This window comes from Hoplias malabaricus, chromosome 2 (assembly GCF_029633855.1).
Source record: "Hoplias malabaricus isolate fHopMal1 chromosome 2, fHopMal1.hap1, whole genome shotgun sequence".
In the NCBI taxonomy this organism is placed as follows: domain Eukaryota; kingdom Metazoa; phylum Chordata; class Actinopteri; order Characiformes; family Erythrinidae; genus Hoplias; species Hoplias malabaricus.
This window is the reverse complement of record NC_089801.1, coordinates 58790052-58810562: the sequence shown is the minus strand read 5'-3', so window position 1 is coordinate 58810562 and position 20511 is coordinate 58790052. Positions and strand designations below refer to the sequence as shown.

The following is a 20511-nucleotide window of genomic DNA, read 5'->3' as shown; positions in this document are numbered from 1 at the left end:
TTATGATCGGCACAACCCGTTATTTATCAGAAACTCAAGTGTTTTGTTGTTCTGCAAAAAAAGTTAAAACTCTTAAGGAGTTCTGTGAATTCACTTCAACAAAATACAAGGAGACTCTGAGGCATGTGCCCACATGCTGTAATCCAGAGGATTTTAGAGTGTTAGTCTCAAAGACTTATTTTGTATCCTTTGGATATGACGACTACCCAAGTATTGTCTGGTCATTTGTGTGTGGTGCTACTGACACGGAGAATGTCAGGTAAGCAGCTGTTTATTCCCATAATGATATTGAAAGTATTTAATATTATTCAGTGCTATGAACAAGCCTACTTCACAAAGCACAAAACCTTCTCTGATTCTGTTACATAGGCCTTATGTATGTAAGGGGCCGCCCGCAATGTGGGCCTCCCACCAACAGGGGGCGACCACATGTCAGGAACCGTGTTAATCAGCCCAATTGACAACAGCTAGGGCTTACCCTTTATTAAGCCTTCAGTCTGTGTTTTCAGTGCAGAGTCTTGAGTTTTTTTTAAGCCAGACCTTGCTGGTAATTTTCTCCAAAAGGAGCCTTTTGATCTTCTTTTGTATTTTCAACCCTTGGAGTTAATTCTACTCCCTTTTCTTTCGATCCTCCAGGAGTTTGGAGAGCATTTTCCTGTTGGGACTTTTTGTCTCGCTGATTTACTTTCTCCTGTACTTTTTTAGAAAAAAAAAATTCTCTCCTTTCTCCTTTTCTTTTTACATCTGTTATCCTCCTTTTTTGGTTCCCTGGTAGTCACAAGCTCCAATACGTATTTAAGTTAATCCATTTGCTTTTAGGTTCTTCACAATCAGTCAACAGCTCTCTGTATCCAGGTAGCTGTCCCATTACAATGTACATGTGTCTTTGCTTGTAGGCTCAGTGATCCATCGGCTGTCAGTATGTCAGTGTCCAGGTTTTTTGTCAAACAGTTGTCTAATGGTCACTCTCTCCGTCCTCCTGATCATCCTCCTCTCCACTAAAGCAGCTCTGTCCCTCTCTCGTCTCCTCTCTCTCTGACAGCTGGTGTGTGGTGAGGAGACTGGAGCTGATCGTCCAGGTGGAGGCTGAAATCTCAAGTGCTTTAGAAAAGCTCTAGAAGTGAAACTATCACTCACTCATTCATTTATAAAGCAAATACACACCAGATCAATAATGAAACTCACTTGACAAGCAGCTTGGCACAGTTTTATTGTGATTGTAAACTGTGTCAAATATAAAACTTTTTTGTTTTCTGCAGATAAAGCTGCTTCTGTTTCCGGTTCTTTCTGGGGAGAATGACTGCACCTTTTTACAAGTTATTTTTAGTTCAGGTTTAGAAGGAACTGCAGTTCCCGGAAGCCTGCTCTGTGTTTCAGTTCGCTACTAATTAAAGGTCACTGGGGCATTGATGGTGGCACCGGTAATAACAGGGGCTTTAACATTGCTGCTGTTATCAGCCGAGATCTTCTGCATGACTCCAGAAGCCTGAGCTTGGACTTGAACTTGAGATGGATTTTGAGACAGCAAACTCCATAACCACTGCCCGCCACTCCATAACCACTGCAACACTGAACTGTATAAGAGTTACAAACAATGAATGAACATGAAATTTAACAGAACCATCACAAATGTGTATAAGGTAAAAATAAAAATTACCTCATTCTCAGTCGCACTGGTGTACTGTATCACTGCTGGATGAGTAGGTAGAGCAGACAACAATCAGCCAAAACATTAAAACAACCTTGTTTCTAGACCAATGTCTGTTTTATCAGCTCCAATGAAAACACAGGAGCACTCTGTAGCTCTACAATTACAGACTGTAGTCCATCTGTGGCTCTGCATACTTACTCAGACACTTTTCAGTGTCACCTGCTAAAGAAGTATGCAGAGCCACAGGTTGACTTAAGTCTAACTGTAGAACTACAGAGTGGTGTATGTCTGAGGGGTTAGCTGGTCCATAAATACTCCTTTCTAGACCAGAGTGAACATATATTCACTGTATTAATGCAGAGATACGGTCAAGACACTTCACACTGTAAGTTTCCTGAGTGAAGTAGGGACAGTCAGAGGGAGATCATAGTGTTTTATGGGCGTTTTAAAACCATTATTACAGTAGTTTTAACTTATTTCTGTTGTGGTTTTGAAGTCACTCTGCTCCAGCACATATTTAGTCAGTTATATGAATTAATCTTCTATATGTGCCCCAAAATCATTACTGTATTATTACACATGAAAAACCTGAACAGAAGGATATAGATCATTCAAATACACAATCAGATAATCCCTCAACCAAGTGAATTTTCAACTCTATTAAACTCAATTCACAGACAAACCCTCCAAATAATCATATTTTTAGTGCCACAAATATTTAAATAGGGCCTTCAGAACAAAACGTTTGTTAAATATTTCACAATATTTTCATTTTCAGGAAAATGAGACTGTCTCTGCTTTTATGTCAAAAGATGATCATTTCTCAAAGTTAAATGGATTAATGGCCTTTTTTTTGCCACAAAACCAGAAATGAATAACTTAAACTCACCCTAGAAACAGAGCGTCTTGTTGCAGGCTGAAGTCTTTCAGGAAAAAACGTCCTCCACTTCCTTAATATTCTTAAGTAATGCTTTCATTTTCACAGTTAACCACACTTCCTTTGCAGAAGTGCTCCGGCCACTGGAGCAGGTCAGGGCTTTACCAGAGAGACTCACTCACTACAAACTCACTAAAGATATCAGTTATCAATTAACAGCAGCATTAGTGCATTGGCATAATCTCATTTAATTGTCATAAAAGTCTCATTCATATCTTTTCCCCCCACTCATATCTCTGAGTAAGTCGTCTTTAAAAGCTCAAAGACGCCCCCTTGTGGACATTGTTTTAAAACATTCTCTTAGGTAACGTAAAATAGTCACAATTAAGTACAAATATAATAGAAGTGAAAGATATAATTGATAAAGATCATATAAGAGATAAGAGATCATAGCTGCACTTTATCAGGGTTGGAGATACTTCCAAATTATTCATATTTATTTACTGCTTTGAGATCTTCAGTGAATCCCACCAATATCTGAGGGCACATTTTTCATATTCAAGAAGAGAATGTTTAATAATTACAGTGTGCTGGAACATATATGTAACCCTATATGTAAGCAGCTCTGTCCCTCTCTCGTCTCCTCTCTCTCTAACAGCTGGTGTGTGGTGAGGAGACTGGAGCTGATCCTCCAGGTGGAGGCTGAAATCTAAAGTGCTTTAGAAAAGCTCTAGAAGTGAAACTATCACTCACTCATTCATTTATAAAACAAATACACACCAGATCAATAATAAATCTCACTTCACAAGCAGCTCGGCAAAGTTTTATTGTGATTTTCAATTGTGTCAAATATAAAACATTATATCTGCAGATAAAGCTGCTTCTGTACGGTTCTTTCTGGTGATAGTGACTGCACCTTTTTCACAAAACGACTGACTGACAGATACACTACAACAAAGACTACAGAAACAGAGGGCAGTCAGAGGTAAGATTGTAGAAAGCAGATAAAACCAATAACACGGACCACACACTGCAATGTATAAAATATCATAGTACATTAATATATTTAGATTAATCTGGTCCTGATAAATGCTGTGGATAGTTTCTCAGACCTGGATTAAACCAAACTGGACAGAAGTTGGTGAATCACTGAGTGAAGTTAGTTTGAGCTTAGAATGAATTTTGGTTCCAGAAAATCTGCTCTTGGTGTTTCATTTCTTCATTAATGAATGGTCACTGTGGCATTAGTGATAACAGGGGTTTTAACACTGCTGCTGTTATCAGCTGAGATGTTCTGTATCACTCCAGGACCCTGAGCTGGAGCATGAGTCTGAGCTGGAGTAGAGACAGCACTGTTAACATCTTCTGTCAGGTCTTGGGCTGAGAAAAGAGAAGAATTAGAGATCAGAGGCAGTGTGAGAGATGGATATAAAATGTTTACATCGAGCAGCACGTATGAAACCTGGGTTCAGTAAATGATATCTCATCTATTTTTACAACATATTACAAATTGCTTAGTTGCTATGATATCCTAGGCTGTTGCTAGGGCTTTGCTAAACAGTTGCTCTGCTATGTGTGTTGGTTGATATAGTGTCCTACATTACTGATAAACTCCCTTGAGGTGGTTGTTAAGGTGTGGCTTACTGTAGTATTTGTGGTGACTGCTAGGATCTTGTTGTGTGGTGATATGGTGTTTAGTGTTTGCTAAGTGTTGCAAAACTGTCCCCATTGAGAAAAATAATGGTGGCTAAATGTAAACTGGACATTCTGTTAATTTTAGGGCTTCACCCCCAAATGTAGCACAGAGTTACTTTCTCTGAGTTTCTCCTCCAGCTTCTCTGCGAGGTTATTCTTTTCCATTTTTCAGAGGATGTAGCCTTTGTATCAGCACAATGAGCTCAGGACTCAGTCAGAACTTGTAATTCTGGTTTACAGGCTTATAGTCATACTGATCATTCTAGTCTAAGATCTTGAGTCTATGAGCAGAACTTTAAAAATTATACAAATGCAAATACACAGAACAGCCAAGGACGTAGATTTGCTCCTGACATTGGCGGGGACCTATGAATCTCCTCATTATTATGATGGACTTATTTTATTAGCGAACTTGACTTTAAGTGATTTGCACGTTTTTTTTAGAAAAATAGCTCTGTATGTCCACTTTCTATTTTGCTGCCATCCTCACCTGATTTTGACCCCCATGTGTCACCCACGATGCACCTGAGTCTTGCACAGTAATACTCACGACTGGAAAGTTTTCCTTCTAGTTTTGGCGTTACTCACATGACAGAAGGGAAAGGCACAGCCAATCACACTGGCCATGTGTTACAGGGAGGTAGGACTAGAGTGAAGAACGGGATTTAACCCTTTCTGCGCCTCTAGGTTAATGAGACATTTTTTTTTTTGAAGGGGATCAAATTATTGGTGGGAATAATTCAACAATAGCTGGATATTGGTGGGGACACGTCACCTCAGTCCATGCTAATTCTACGCCCTTGCAAACAGCGTCTTCACAACTTGATCTTTGTGTAAATAAATAAACTTTCAAAGACTGCTGGACCAGAGTGGTTTAAAAACTACAACAGAAATGTTAAAAATGCTTTATAAACCGCTTAAACACATATAACACATTTATCTCCCTCTTTCCGCACCACAGCGCTCAGGAAACTGAATTTCACTGAGAAAACACTCAACATGATCTTATTTCACTGAATTCAGCTGAAAGTGACATCAGAATTAACTCATTTATACTCACCTCGAAAACAGAGAATCTTGGAGACTGAAGTCTTTCTGTAAAACTTCTATAGGATAAAAAAAAATAATCATTAATATTTTGAGCTTAACATGAATTTCACAAATAAATTCACAGACTGTAGGTGAATATCTACAGAGGTGTACTGCTGTTTGATAAAAACAATTCTTCAGTATGTTGTAATTATCAGAAAAGCATCTCAAAATTGTGAGGAAGTATCTTGTTTCCACACACGAGCCATTGAGCCGTGATTTGACTGGACCACGCCGCAGTGACCAGCGGGGAAAACTGTGGAACTCTGTTGGTCCAGTTGTGTCTACCTTGGTGTCCATGTTTACATGTTCATTTCTATGTTTTAAGATGTTTGGGCTTATTTTCCTGTGCAGTTTCGCCACTGTGCCTCTCTCACACTGATAACTACAGATCCCCTGAGCAGTGAGCACCTGCTCCATGCGCTCTGTGGGTTTCATTTACAGTAGGGAGCTGTTCCTGACACATCACACTTGCTGAATATTCAGAGATATTATTATTAGCGTGAGAAAGATGCGTGAAACTGCCTGGATGGAATGGCCTGCCAGCGTCCTGACCTCAACCCCACTGAACACTTGTGGGATCAGCTTGGGCGTGCTGTTCGTGTCTGAGTAACCAACACAGCCACGTTGGCTGACTTGCAACAAATGCTGTTTGAAGAATGAGATGCCATCCCACAGCAGTGTGTTACCAGGCCGGCGAGCAGCATGAGGAGGAGGTGCCAGGCTGTTGTGGCTGTCTATGGCTCTTCCAAACGCTACTGAGGCCCCTGTTTGTTAAATGAATAAATTGTTAAATTGCCAATATATCTCGTTTCTTCAAACTTCAATCATCCAGTCCACCACACACCAAACGGGTCAATGGGAGAATAAGCTGTTTGGCATTGGCAGAGAGGATCTGGCAAATTTTTCATGAGCACAACCCACATACTCAGCTCTACTGCTCATCCCACACATGCATGCTCCTTACAACTGTGGCACCATTTAACAGGGAAATTAACATTTAACTAATATTTATAATTATTTTAGAAATAACCTGTCATTGTGAATATACACACTGACATTCAGTGTTTAAACAAACACATCGTTATGAAATAAACTGTATACTTGTACTACACCTTTGTAATATCAATGGCAGATAATCTGACAATTTAAAAAACAAAAATGCACAGTAAAATGTCTTCATATTCAAGATATTAATCTCTTATACTGTCTTCAAATGACCCTTTCAGATTTGAGACACAGAAAATGTCCAATGAATTTAGCCTAATGCTTAATTTTTCTACAGGTTCTGTCGTGTCCAATGTTCACAGGGCCATTACAAAAAAAATCCACAGTAAATTTTCTTCACCTTCAGGATACCAATAGTCTGTTATATTGTGTCTTCAGTGAGTCTTTTAGATTTTTGAGGCACTCTGAAAATAAAGACATCATATCCGCGGAAAGAAGCTAAACGTGCAGTTTTTCCACGGTATGGAAGTTGTGTTCGTATTTTGCCACCTAGCGGCGACAGAATGCAAACACTGCACCATTTATAGTGGAACAGAAAATCCGAATAAGAAACTGGAGAATGAGTAGCCAATTTCAGCGTCGTCATTTCAGCATAGATTCTATTGCAAATAAATAAATAAAAATCATCATTTCGTCTTCTCCACTCTACAATCCCTCACCCAGTTACACTAAGCAAATACTTCCACAGACAAACATCACATTAGAATATTTTTTTTCGCTAAGTTCCCAACGAAATGAATCATAAAATGACAATATCAGAGAGGGGGTTTCCAGGCTGTTCTTTGTTATGGTTAAACTTTACTCAAAGTCCAATAGTCTAACTGCTAAATTAATATATTATTTTAGTGGGATATCCGCTAGCATGCTTTAACACACGTGTTAATTGAACGTGTGCGCTGATAATATAAAATATAACTCTTTAAACGCGCGTCACCCTCGCGTCAGTTCAGCTGTAAATCTACCGGCGCTGGCTGTGGTTTGGAGGCGCCTCGGGCAGAGAGACCCTTCTCCCTCTAACAGGAAGCTAATGGAGAAAGCGCTATCGTTGTTGCGGTTTCAAAACAGGACATTTACACAATACACCAAAAGCGAGAGTCTTTGTACACAGTCAGTCGGGAGGTGGGTATAGATGATACTCATGTTCTGGGTTTTCAGTAGTTTTAATAGTGGTTTAACCAGCTCATGTGTGAAATTGTGAAAAACTAAAATGGAGGACTGTTTCTGCCACTGATTTCCAGCTTCGCTCAGAGCCGGGGTTTTCTCCCACAAAGAAATTTGAGGGAATTTTTAGGGGAACTTTGAGTAAAAATATTTTAAATCACAAAATAAAACCAATATGTTTTTTTTTCTAAACGTGGGTATTTTATCGCTATTGTCCTATCGCTAAATAACTGTTAAAGCAGTAACGGATATCTGTTGTATTTAGCACAAATCCTAAATGCGGCAAAATGTCCTGTGTTCTTGTGTGTTTTTCATGACATTATGGATTACAACTTGCTATTTTGAGTGTATTAGTTAAGCACTAATATATTAAAGTAATCTCCATAGTAAATGTACACGTTTGATACTGCTTTAGTAGAATTGTACTATTAAAGCAAAGCTCCTCATAGTTAGATCTGACTTCTTGCTAGGTTTGTTCTTACGGAAATAGAGCAACTTCTCTTCTTGGGGCAGGGTCTCCTCGCAGTCTAGGCACGTCCGTTTCTAACACGGGAACTTAACTCACCCGTTTCTCAGAACAATTTCCTAGTTCCGCCATCATGCCGTCTCACTCAAGTAAACAAGCGCGCGAAAAATCTTCTGTGCTGATTGGCTAGTGGGACTACACCCGGCGCTGCGCAGACCACCGTCTGGTTCAGTGCAGTGCTGGTTAGTTACTTTTCTTCCGACTTGTGTCTGCGCCTGCTATACGTCATGATGACCCACGGCGTTATCTCGCGAGGCCTCAAAGCTGCTGGGACTGTTGATCCGGCCGGGAATCATGACATTACTCAGGCCACACACACACACACACACACACACACACACACACACACACACACACACACCCCTACTGTAACTTAGAGTGACCAGATCTGAGATGGTGAAAAAGAGGACCCGCCTCGGGGGGTTGGGGTGGGTGGCTGCCGTTGTATGCTTAGCTGGACCTATGTGTGCTTTTAGGTCCTTTACACCTTTATTTGCTACACATGGGACAACATGGGAATTTCTTTTTTAATTCATCCAAGAACTTACGTTTCGGCATTGCTTCTCCACTTGAGGGTAGGACTACTGATGTGCAGACTGATCAATTAAATGTCCCGGACGTTTGTGAAATTCCTCCCGAACATTTTTTTTAAGTCTAAAAAAGAGGACATGTCCGGGTAAGAGAGGACGTCTGGTCACCCTATTGCACCAGTGCCGTAGATTTGCTCGGGTACTTTTTGGAGGGGATCAAATTATAGGTGGAAACAATTCAATAATCTCTGGATATTGGTGGGGACAAGTCCCCTCCGTCCATGCTAATTCTACACCCTTGATCTGCATGAATATGGTTAGTATTTTTTTTTTAAATGTGTATGTTAAAGCCAAAACAGTATATGCTTTATAAATACCTAATATTTATTGACCAGCTCAGTCATCAATTAATTAGATATTTATATACGGGCGGCACCGTGGTGCGACAGTGTCACTGTCACACAGCTCCAGGGACCATCTTTTTTTCTGTCTATTTAAACTCTGCTAAACACAAACTTGACTGCAGGAGAGTGGATTATTTCTATGTGTTTATTTTTACATGCTACGTCACTGTAGAAAGATGCTATGTGTTTTCCATTCTCTGAGTTTTTGCAAATGATGAAAATGTGCACAAGAACCTGCATGGAAAAGGCTAATTTATGTTTATTATTTATGTTTATGTAAATTCATGTTCATATTTAATTGCTTTGAGATCTTCAGTGACTCTCACCAATATCTGAGGGCACATTTATTATATTCAGGAAGAGCATGTTTAATAATTAGTGTGCTGGAACATATATATAACCCTCCAAAATAACACTCACATCTGTGGAATGTTTCACTCACAAACACACACACACACACATACACACACACTCCTGTGACTCTATTTTGTAAATAAATTATAACTAAGATTTTTTTCTCTTTTATAAGAGTGACAAAAAATATTATTTAAAAACTAAGTAAATACAAATGTGACCTTAACAAGTGCCATTCACACAGGTCCTCTCTATTATTTATTCCAGTATATGATTTTATTCCTATACTTTAATTCTGCTGTGGAAGATCTAGACTGGCTAATGTAAATTCTCATAATTTGAATCTTGTTTTAGTTTTTTGTTTTCACTGACCATTGTCTTAATCCTGACACTGACCCTTGATCCTGTCCAAAGAGATCTCCTCCTCTGATGTTAATCCACATTCTGTCCAGCAGAGAGGGCTTAAGTCTGATCTAAACCTGAAACTTACTGAGCTATTTATTGCCTGGCTGGTCATGGATCTCCTCAGTCTGAATGCCCTGTAGGCCACCCTTGCCACTGTGTGTGGCGAGCTAAGGCTAATGTGCAGCTGCTCGATAATGTCCCATTCTATCAGCCACGCTCTTCTGTTGATGTTATAGAAGCTCAGGTCCATGTTGGACAGACCCGATACAGTGTAAATGCAGCCATTTCTTGATATGCTTGAATCTAAACGTAAAACACATCTGGGGATTCCTTACTCAAACGTCTGTAAATAAACTCAGCAGCAACAGTGATGGACTAATCCCAGAAGAACTGCAGGTACTTCTCTGTGTCACCCATGCCCTCTCCTCCAGAGTTCAGCTCCAGATCTTTGCTCTTAAACTCAGCTCAGATCAAAGTTAAGGCAGGTGTGCTTCATACTATGACCCCTTGGAAACTGTTTGAAGAGGAGAAGAGAGAATCATTTGGGGCACAGGTTAAAGCTGCACTATGAAATCTGAACCATATCTTAATTAATTTATGAGTTTAAGCAGAAGAGCATCACTTGGTAAATTATTTCCATTTGATTCTTGTAACTGAGCTCAGATCCCTCCACAAAGAAATAAGATCTCTGAATAGCTCTTGTCAAGTTGGATCTGAAATCAGTTTTCATTCATTCATTCATTGTCTGAAACCACTTATCGGGATCATGGTGGGTTCGGAGCCTCCCCGGAATCACTGGGCGCAAGGCAGGCACACACCCTGGAGGGGGCGCTAGTCCTTCACAGAGCAACACACACACAGACACTTTTTGAGTTGCCAATCCACCTACCAATATGTTTTGGGCCGAGGGAGGCAACCAGAGCACCCAGAGAAAACCCACGCGGACACGACTCGAACCCATTTTTATCCAGGTCCCTGGAGTCGTGTGACTGCGACACTACCTGCTGCGCCACCGTGCCACCCATGTCCATCATTTTAAAATGTAAAAAGTAAAATGATGAAACATCATGAAAAGTGTTAATGAAACAGAGCCGTGTAAATACAGTCTCTGATTTTGTGAAATAGCTTTACAGTGGGTACGGAATGTATTCAGACCCCTTTAAATGCAGCCATTTGCTAAAATCAAAAAAGTTCATTTTATTTCTTATTAATGTACACTCACCACCCCATCCTGACAGAAAAAACAGAAATGCTGAAATTTATTAAAATAGAAAAACTGAAATTTCACATGATCATAAGTATTCAGACCCTTTGCTCTGACACTCATATTTAACCCACATGCTGTCTATTTCTTCTGATCCTCCTTGAGATGGTTCTACTCCTTCATTGGAGTCCAGCTGTGTTTAATTATACTGATTGTACTTGATTAGGAAAAGCACACACCTGTCTAAATAAGACCTCACAGCTCACAGTGCAAATGAGGATCATGAGGTCAAAGGAACTGCTTAAGGAGCTCAGAGACAGAATTGTGGCAAGGCACAGATCTGGCCAAAGTTACAAAAGAGAAAGTGAGAGAAAATTCCACAAAGTCAACTATCACTGCAGCCCGACAAAAGCCTCTTCTCAGTGCAAAACATATGAAAGATCGCATAGAGTTTGCCAAAAAACACATAAAGGACTCTGAGAAATAAGATTCTCTGGTCTGATGAGACAAAGATTGAACTTTTTGGTGTTAATTCTAAGCGGTATGTGTGGAGAAAACCAGACACTGCTCATCAGCCCCAATACAATCCCAACAGTGAAACATGGTGGTTGCAGCATCATGCTATGGGGGTGTATTTCAGCTGCAGGGACAGGACGACTAGTTGCAATTGAAGGAACGATGAATGCGGCCAAGTACAGAGATATCCTCGATGAAAACCTCTTTCAAAGTGCTCTGGACCTCAGACTGGGCTAAGCACACCCTAAGCACACAGCTAAAATAACAAAGGAGTGGCTTCAGAACAACTCTGTGACCATTCTTGACTGGCCCAGCCAGAGCCCTAACCTAAACCCAATTGAGCATTTCTGTCGAGACCTGAAAATGGCTGTCCACCAATGTTCACCCTCCAACCTGATAGAACAGGTTGCAAGACAGAAAAATCCGCAAGAAAGTATGGCAGAGGATCCCCAAATCCAGGTGTGAAAAACTTGTTGCGTAATTCCCAAGAAGACTTAAGAAGGCCTATGGCTATAGTAGCTCATAAAGGTGCTTCAACTCAATACTGAGCAAAGGGTCTGAATACTTGTGATCATGTGAAATTCCAGTTTTTCTCTTTTTAATAAATTTGCAAAAAAAAAATTTTTTTTTCTGTCAGGATGGGGTGGTGACTGTACATTAATGAGAAATAAAATGAGCTTTTTTTTTTATTTTAGCAAATGGCTGTAATGAAACAGAGTGAAAAATGTAAAGGGGTCAGAATACTTTCCGTACCCACTGTAGATTCTGAGCTGGAGCTGTCTCTTGTGCTCCTGAGTGGGGCAGCGACCCAAGCGTTGGCTCCAGCCTCTGGGTGGATAGGACAGACTCTTAGCTCAGGGTTTTCTCATTAGCCAGTTAACTTTAACCTCAGTTGGAGTTAACCCTGAATGTCAGGTCGACCACAATGGATCATATGTACAAGGCTACAGCCCCACAGCTGTTTAACAGAATATAGTCTACAGAGACACACTCCTGTAGGTTTTAATGTTCATTGAGAAAATAAAACTTCAAATGTGGCTTTGGCCAGTATCTAACTTCTAACTTCTTAAATAAAAGCTTTATTTTTCATTATAAACGACTTTCTGAATATGAACAATAACAGAGTCGGGCTGTAACCCTGATCCGGCTGAATCTGCCCTGTGTTGACTCTCTCCAGTCCTCCTGATTGTCTCCATCTCCACTAAAGCAGCTCTGTCGCTCTCTCGTCTCCTCTCTCTCTAACAGCTGGTGTGTGGTGAGGAGACTGGAGCTGATCGTCCAGGTGGAGGCTGAAATCTAAAGTGCTTTAGAAAAGCTCTAGAAGTGAAACTATCACTCATTCATTCTTTTATAAAGCAAATACACACCAGATCAATAATAAATCCCACTTCACAAGCAGCTTGGCAAAGTTTTATTGTGATTTTCAACTGTGTCAAATATAAAACATTTTTTTTTTCTGCAGATAAAGCTGCTTCTGTTTCTGTACGGTTCTTTCTGGTGATAATGACTGACCTTTTCACAGAACGACTGACTGAGATACACTTCAGGATTCACAGAGTGATACAGTGCTGGAATTCACACGGGAGTCTTTCACTGTAGTTTGGGTTGTTCAAGTTTAAAGAAAACCCTAGAATCTGGAGGTCAGTCTGCTTCACTGCTACAACAAAGACTACAGAAACAGAGGGCAGTCAGAGGTAAGATTGTAGAAAGCAGATTAAACCAATAACACGGACCACACATTGCAATGTATAAAATATCATAGTACATTAATATATTTAGATTAATCTGGTCCTGATAAATGCGGTGGATGGTTTCTCAGACCCAGATTAAACCTGGTTTTGAACCAATCCGGACAGAAGTTGGTGAATCACTGAGTAAAGTTATAGTTTGTTTGAGCTTAGAATGAATTTTGATTCCAGAAAATCTGCTCTTGGTGTTTCATTTCTCTATAAATTAAAGGTCACTTCGTTATTAAATGTGGCATTGGCGATAACAGGGGCTTTAACACTGCTGCTATTATTAGCCGAGATGTTCTGTATCACTCCAGGAGCCTGAGCTTGATCTTGAGCCTGAGCTGGAGTGGAGACAGTACTGTCAACATCATCTGACAGACCTTGGGCTGAGAAAAGAGAAGAATTAGACATCAGAGGCAGTGTGAGAGATGGGTGTAAACTGTTTAGATCACTGTGGCCCAGTGGCACTGTTTTGGTGAACTGTAGCAGCATACATGAAAACTGGGTTCAGCAAATGTTATATTTTGGTTTTTATTTGTTTATTTATTTTTACAATATATTACAAATTACAAAGAGCATTTCCTGAATATATATATATATATCGTTACGGATGTGTGGCTTTAATAACTCACAGGTGTTGCTAGGTGGTTGCTAACTGGTTGATGTAGCATCTTTAGGGGTTGCTAGAGTGTTACAAGGCAGTTGCTAGGGCTTTGGTGAACAGTTGCTCTGCTATATTTGTTGGCTGCTATGGTGTCCCACATTAATGCTACACTCTCCTGAGGTGGTTATTAAGGTGTGGCTTACTGTATTTGTGGTGACTGCAAGGATCTTCTTGTGTGGTGATATGGTGTTCGGTGTTTGCTAATGGCAGATTGTGTTTTATTTATTTTCAGTTAATACTCATGTAAGGGTAATGTTAAGGGTTTTTTTTTTTATTTAATGGGTAGGAGGTAGGCCACGTCAAACTAAGTGCTGCAAAACTTTTCATTCAACATTCCGTTTTGTGGACTGGATGTTTGTGCTTGCCACTCTTTCAGTAAATTGTATCCATTGAGAAAAATAATGGTTGCTAAATGTAAAGTGGACATTCGGTCAATTTTAGGGCTTCACCACCAACCACAGCACATACAGTTACCTTTCCTGAGTTTCTCCTCCAGCTTCTCTGCAAGATTTGTCTTTTGCATTTTTCTGAGGATGCTCACTGTGAGAGGACAAATAAGCGTGTGTTAACTGACAGTAAATAAAGTGCAATGATTGGTAACAATAGGGTCAGGGGCATGCCTAGGCCCTGGCTTTTGTGCCCCAGGTGTTTTTACTTTAGCTCCTGAAGTGAAAATGTTAAAATTAATAAAATTGCTCTCCCTCAGCCAGAGGGAGGGGCTAATACTCTACAGCACAAGAGTGCTATTTAGCCAATCAGCAGCCAGAGTTGACTCCATCATTTAGTGCTGCAGCCAGTGGAGTCAAAGTCCCTCCTAGATAAAATGCACTGAAACAGTTTTAATTTCACTTTAATAACCAATGTTCTTTGAGAGAAAGTAGAAAGTCTTCCGGTAACAATTTACATGAGCTATTCCACAAAAACACCCACATCACTAAAAATTAAGCTACTTGGGGCCAACTTCACATCTCTGCCCATGGACATATAATTTGATGATCCTGGTCTGGGGAGACCACACCAAGCTCCTCACAGACAGTCACCCAGAGCGGGACTCAACCTCCAGGTCCCTGGAGCTGTGACAGAGACACTACCTGCTGCTGCCTTCATTTCAGAACCAGTTCCTCCAGATCATATTTTAGGGCAAAAACGGATCAATCAATCACTGACAGAACAAAATATATTTGTGGAATATGTCACATATCTGGAAATTTAGTTTGAGTCTGCTTTTGTGTTGGTCAGTTATTAAAGTTATATGAATTAATGCAGTATATTTGCCCTGAATGTAGATGTACTACTTAAAGTGTTCACAAATCGAGCTCTAGCTATTTAAACAACATTTTAATTTTGAGTTTTGTGTGGCATTTGTATTGAAAATCACCAGAAAATAATCACGTTTAATACACGATTGTTTGAACAGATTCACTTTCGTTGCTCGCGATGTACAGGCCACGGAGGAGGGACAAACTGATTAATAAATTAGTTAAATGATTAATTAAACCTGTATTAATGTTAAACGAATGGTGAGTCTGGTGAGAATCTGAGCGCTCACCTGGTGAAGTTATAAGTTGTAGTGTAATAAACGCTGTAATATTGGTGGATTTCGGCATGGACAAAGATGAATACTTGAAGTGCTAACTGCAAGTCTATTCCTGTTTACCACACAATCATGATCTTATTTCACTGAATTCAGCTGAAAGAGAATTCATTTAAACTCTCCACGGAAACAAAAGGGTCTTGTTGGAGGCTGAAATCTTTTTGTAAAACTTCCTCCACTTCTTTACATTTCTACTTTTACTTTCTCACTCCCTTTACATTCCCATCTGAGGCCCGAGTCAGGGCTTTACCTGAGAGAGTCACTCACATCATCCACCCTTTCCTTGGTAGCAAAATGACAGTGGAGCCATGATCTGTTCACCGAGGGCAAAGTTGGAGGTCCACTGGCGTTTTGCACAGCGTTTTCTGGGAGGACCACCGGTGATTAAACCGAGCTTTAGACGACATGTCACTTTTTCTTTCACAGTCCAATTTACAGATGTTTATATTTAACATTTCTTTAAAGTAGATGAGTATAACTTTCAGTCAGCACAATGTTAAACATTTTCAGCATCATTATTTTATGAGGCCTACTCATGATTGTATCTCTCACAGTTTCTGGTAATATTTGTATTAGTTTGTTTCCCAGAATAAAAGTCTCTGTGAAGTTAAAATCATTTTGAGGAGATTAAAGTTAGACCTTGTACAGGGCAGTAATCTGAGTGGACCAATGGTGGACCAGCAGAGGCCTATAGTCAGTGGGGTATCAAAGTGGACAGAGAGCTGGCGTCGTTGCTAGGTTACATGTATTCTGTGGAGTGATACCTTAAGAGATTCGGTCAGAGTGCCGTTATGGTCTCTCAGCCAATCACATTGCAGGGTCAGAACTAACTGTGGTACAACTAAAGTTAATGGCCTGTGAAGGGCATTATAATGGCACTTTTGTAGTCTCATAAAAACCTCATATCAATATATTACACCAGTCTTTACACACATGATCCGGCTGAATCTGTCCCATGTCGGCTTTCTCCGTCGTCCTGATCGTCCCCATCTCTAATAAAGCAGCTCTGTCCCTCTCTCGTTACCTCTCTCTCTAACAGCTGGTGTGTGGTGAGGGGACTGGTATTAGTATTAGTATCATTGCACTTTTATAGTCTCATATAAACTTCATATCATTTTATCACACACATCTATACATTAGACTGTTTTTGAGTCTACACTCTGAAAAATAAATGGAAAGTTGAGAGATGAGTTTAATCATTGTTTCACACCCACAGTGTGTTCCTCGTGTTCCAGAAGATCATCACTACACTGTGGTAAATATTTCCAGTTCAATCCTTTAACTGAGCTCAGATCCCTCCACAAATGAATGAGATCTCTCGATAGCTCTCGTCAGGTTTGGTCTGATACCAGTTTCCACTTTTTTAGTCAGTCTCTGATTCCGTGAAATTTGTACGAAGCTATAGCCCCGTGGCAGTTTAAAAGAATATAGTCTAGAGACACACTCCTGCAGGTTTTAATGTTCAGTGAGAAAATAAAACTTCTGATGTGGCTTTGACTTTGGCCAGTATCTAGCGTCTTATATAAAAGCTTTATTTTTCACTATAAATGACTTTCTGAATACAAACAATAACAGAGTCGGGCTGTTAAATCCTTAGTCACTCTCCTCCGAGTGGTTCGAGGGGTCCAACACCACTGTGGAGACGGTGGTCATTTTGTCTCACTGAGAATGTACAAAACAGGATGGTTTTTTTTTCTCACTATAAACGACTTAGTGAATACGAACAATAACAGAGTCGGGCAGGTTACAAACTTTCTGTTGTGTGTTCACTGTGCCCAGTTGATCATGCTATGACTGCTACAACCATGCTAAAACCATGCCAGAATCGTGTGCAAATCACCCAACCTACCAGAGCAATTTCATCTTTCTTGATCAAAAAAGACTCAGAGGGGGACAAAATTGCTGTCGCTGAATTAACATCTACTTATCACGTTGTGTGACATGGCCACAGCTAGCTGTCCACTGACTGTGGGAACAAGGTCAGTTAAAAAATATACTGTGATTCTAATATAGAAACTAAGTTGTCCTGTGGCAGAACAAAACGTGAGGCATTAGCGGAAAAGGTGTTGGCACCATTTAGTAAAGAGAGATTAGTAAGGGGAGTTGAAGAAATTGCAGTACTCTTCATTTCGACAAAATACAAGGAGACTTGTACCCACACGCTGGCTCTTTTTACTGCCAGTAATCCAGAGGATTTTAGAGTGTTAGTCTCAAAGTCTTATTTTGTATCCCTTGGATATGACGACTACCCAAGTATTGTCTGGTCATTTGTGTGTGGTGCTACTGACACGGAAAATGTCAGGTAAGCAGTTGTTTATTCTCATAACGATGCTGCAAATGTTTAACATATTCAGCGCTATGAAAAAGCCTACTTCACAAAAGCACAAAACCTTCTCTGATTCTGTTACATAGGCCTTATGTATGTAAGGGGCCGCCCGCAATGTGGGCCTCCCACCAACAGGGGGCGACCACATGTCAGGAACCGTGTTAATCAGCCCAATTGACAACAGCTGGGGCTTACCCTTTATTAAGCCTTCAGTCTGTGTCTTCAGTTTGTTTAAGCCAGACCTTGCTGGTAATTTTCTCCAAAAGGAGCCTTTTGATCTTCTTTTGTATTTTCAACCCTTGGAGTTAATTCTACTCCCTTTTCTTTCGATCCTCCAGGAGTTTGGAGAGCATTTTCCTGTTGGGACTTTTTGTCTCGCTGATTTACTTTCTCCTGTACTTTTTTAGAAAAAAAAATTGTCTCTTCTCTCCTTTTCTTTTACATGTGTTATCCTCCTTTTTTGGTTCCCTGGTAGTCACAAGCTCCAATACGTATCTAAGTTAATCCATTTGCTTTTGGGTTCTTCACAATCAGTCAACAGCTCTCTGTATCCAGGTAGCTGTCCCATTACAATGTACATGTGTCTTTGCTTGTAGGCTCAGTGATCCATCGGCTGTCAGTATGTCAGTGTCCAGGTTTTTTGTCAAACATAGTTGTCTAATGGTCACTCTCTCCGTCCTCCTGATCATCCTCCTCTCCACTAAAGCAGCTCTGTCCCTCTCTCGTCTCCTCTCTCTCTAACAGCTGGTGTGTGGTGAGGAGACTGGAGCTGATCGTCCAGGTGGAGGCTGAAATCTCAAGTGCTTTAGAAAAGCTCTAGAAGTGAAACTATCACTCACTCATTCATTTATAAAGCAAATACACACCAGATCAATAATGAAACTCACTTGACAAGCAGCTTGGCACAGTTTTATTGTGATTGTAAACTGTGTCAAATATAAAACTTTTTAGTTTTCTGCAGATAAAGCTGCTTCTGTTTCCGGTTCTTTCTGGTGAGAATGACTACACCTTTTTACAAGTTATTTTTAGTTCAGGTTTAGAAGGAACTGCAGTTCCCGGAAGCCTGCTCTGTGTTTCAGTTCTCTACTAATTAAAGGTCACTGGGGCATTGATGGTGGCACCGGTAATAACAGGGGCTTTAACGTTGCTGCTGTTATCAGCCGAGATGTTCTGCATGACTCCAGAAGCCTGAGCTTGGACTTGAACCTGAGATGGATCTGGAGACAGCAAACTCCATAACCACTGCCCTCCACTCCATAACCATTGCAACACTGAACTGGATAAGAGTTACAGACAATGAATGAATATATATATATGAATATATATATATATATATATGTGTGTGTGTGTGGGAAACAGATTATGTCTAACACACTGAACACTGCTGAGTAAAAAGTCCAATTGATTCATTGTTGTAACTATTTCATTTTTGAGCAAGAATCTTGAAAAAATTAACAGAACCATTAAAAATGTGTATAAGATAAAAATGACCTCATTCTCAGTCGCACTGGTGTACTGTATCACTGCTGGATGAGTAGGTAGAACAGCAGACAACAATCAGCCAAAACATTAAAACAACCTTGTTTCTAGACCAATGTCTGTTTTATCAGCTCCACTGAAAACACAGGAGCACTCTGTAGCTCTACAATTACAGACTGTAGTCCATCTGTGGCTCTGCATACTCAGACACTTTTCAGTGTCACCTGCTAAAGAAGTATGCAGAGCTACGGGCTGACTTAAGTCTAACTGTAGAACTACAGAGTGGTGTATGTCTGAGGGGTTAGCTGGTCCAGAAATACTCCTTTCTAGACCAGAGTGAACATATATTCACTGTATTAATGCAGAGATACGGTCAAGACACTTCACACCGTAAGTTTTCTGAGTGCAGTAGGAACAGTCAGAGGGAGATCATAGTGTTTTATGGGCGTTTTAAAACCATTATTACAGTAGTTTTAACTTATTTCTGTTGTGGTTTTGAAGTCACTCTGCTCCAGCACATATTTGGTCAGTTATATGAATTAATCTTCTATATGTGCCCCAAAATCATTACTGTATTATTACACATGAAAAACCTGAACAGAAGGATATAGATCATTCAAATACACAATCAGATAATCCCTCAACCAAGTGAATTTTCAACTCTATTAAACTCAATTCACAGACAAACCCTCCAAATAATCATATTTTTAGTGCCACAAATATTTAAATAGGGCCTTCAGAACAAAACGTTTGTTAAATATTTCACAAATCAGGAAAATGAGACTGTCTCTGCTTTTATGTCAAAAGATGATCATTTCTCAAAGTTAAATGGAGTAATGGCCTTTTTTTTGCCACAAAACCAGAAATTAATAACTTAAACTCACCCTAGAAACAGAGCGTCTTGTTGCAGGCTGAAGTCTTTCAGGAAAAAACGTCCTCCACTTCCTTAATATTCTTAAGTAATGCTTTCATTTTCACAGTTAACCACACTTCCTTTGCAAAAGTGCTCTGGTCACTGGAGCCAAGGGTCAGGGCTTTACCAGAGAGACTCACTCACTACAAACTCACTAAAGATATCAGTTATCAATTAACAGCAGCATTAGTGCATTGGCATAATCTCATTCAACTGTCATGAAAGTCTCATTCATATCTATATTTCCCCCACTCATATCTCTGAGTAAGTCGTCTTTAAAAGCTCAGACGCCCCCTTGTGGACATTGTTTTAAAAGATTCTCTCAGGTAACGTAAAATGGAGTCACATTTAAATACAAATATAATAGAAGTGAAAGATATAA

At 40.0% G+C, this 20511-nt stretch overlaps 2 long non-coding RNA genes across 2 annotated transcripts; both read right to left on the bottom strand.

The window, feature by feature from the left end:
• Positions 1-358: 358 nt before the first annotated feature.
• On the bottom strand, positions 359-2692 carry LOC136686624 (uncharacterized). The gene is made up of 3 exons (XR_010800338.1): positions 2541-2692; positions 1658-1692; positions 359-1574 (listed from the first exon to the last, which is right to left on the bottom strand). It is a non-coding gene; the product is annotated as an uncharacterized lncRNA (long non-coding RNA).
• A 10132-nt stretch (positions 2693-12824) lies between these two features.
• On the bottom strand, positions 12825-20217 carry LOC136686626 (uncharacterized). The gene is made up of 3 exons (XR_010800340.1): positions 20101-20217; positions 14292-14357; positions 12825-13539 (listed from the first exon to the last, which is right to left on the bottom strand). It is a non-coding gene; the product is annotated as an uncharacterized lncRNA (long non-coding RNA).
• Between the last annotated feature and the right edge of the window lie 294 nt (positions 20218-20511).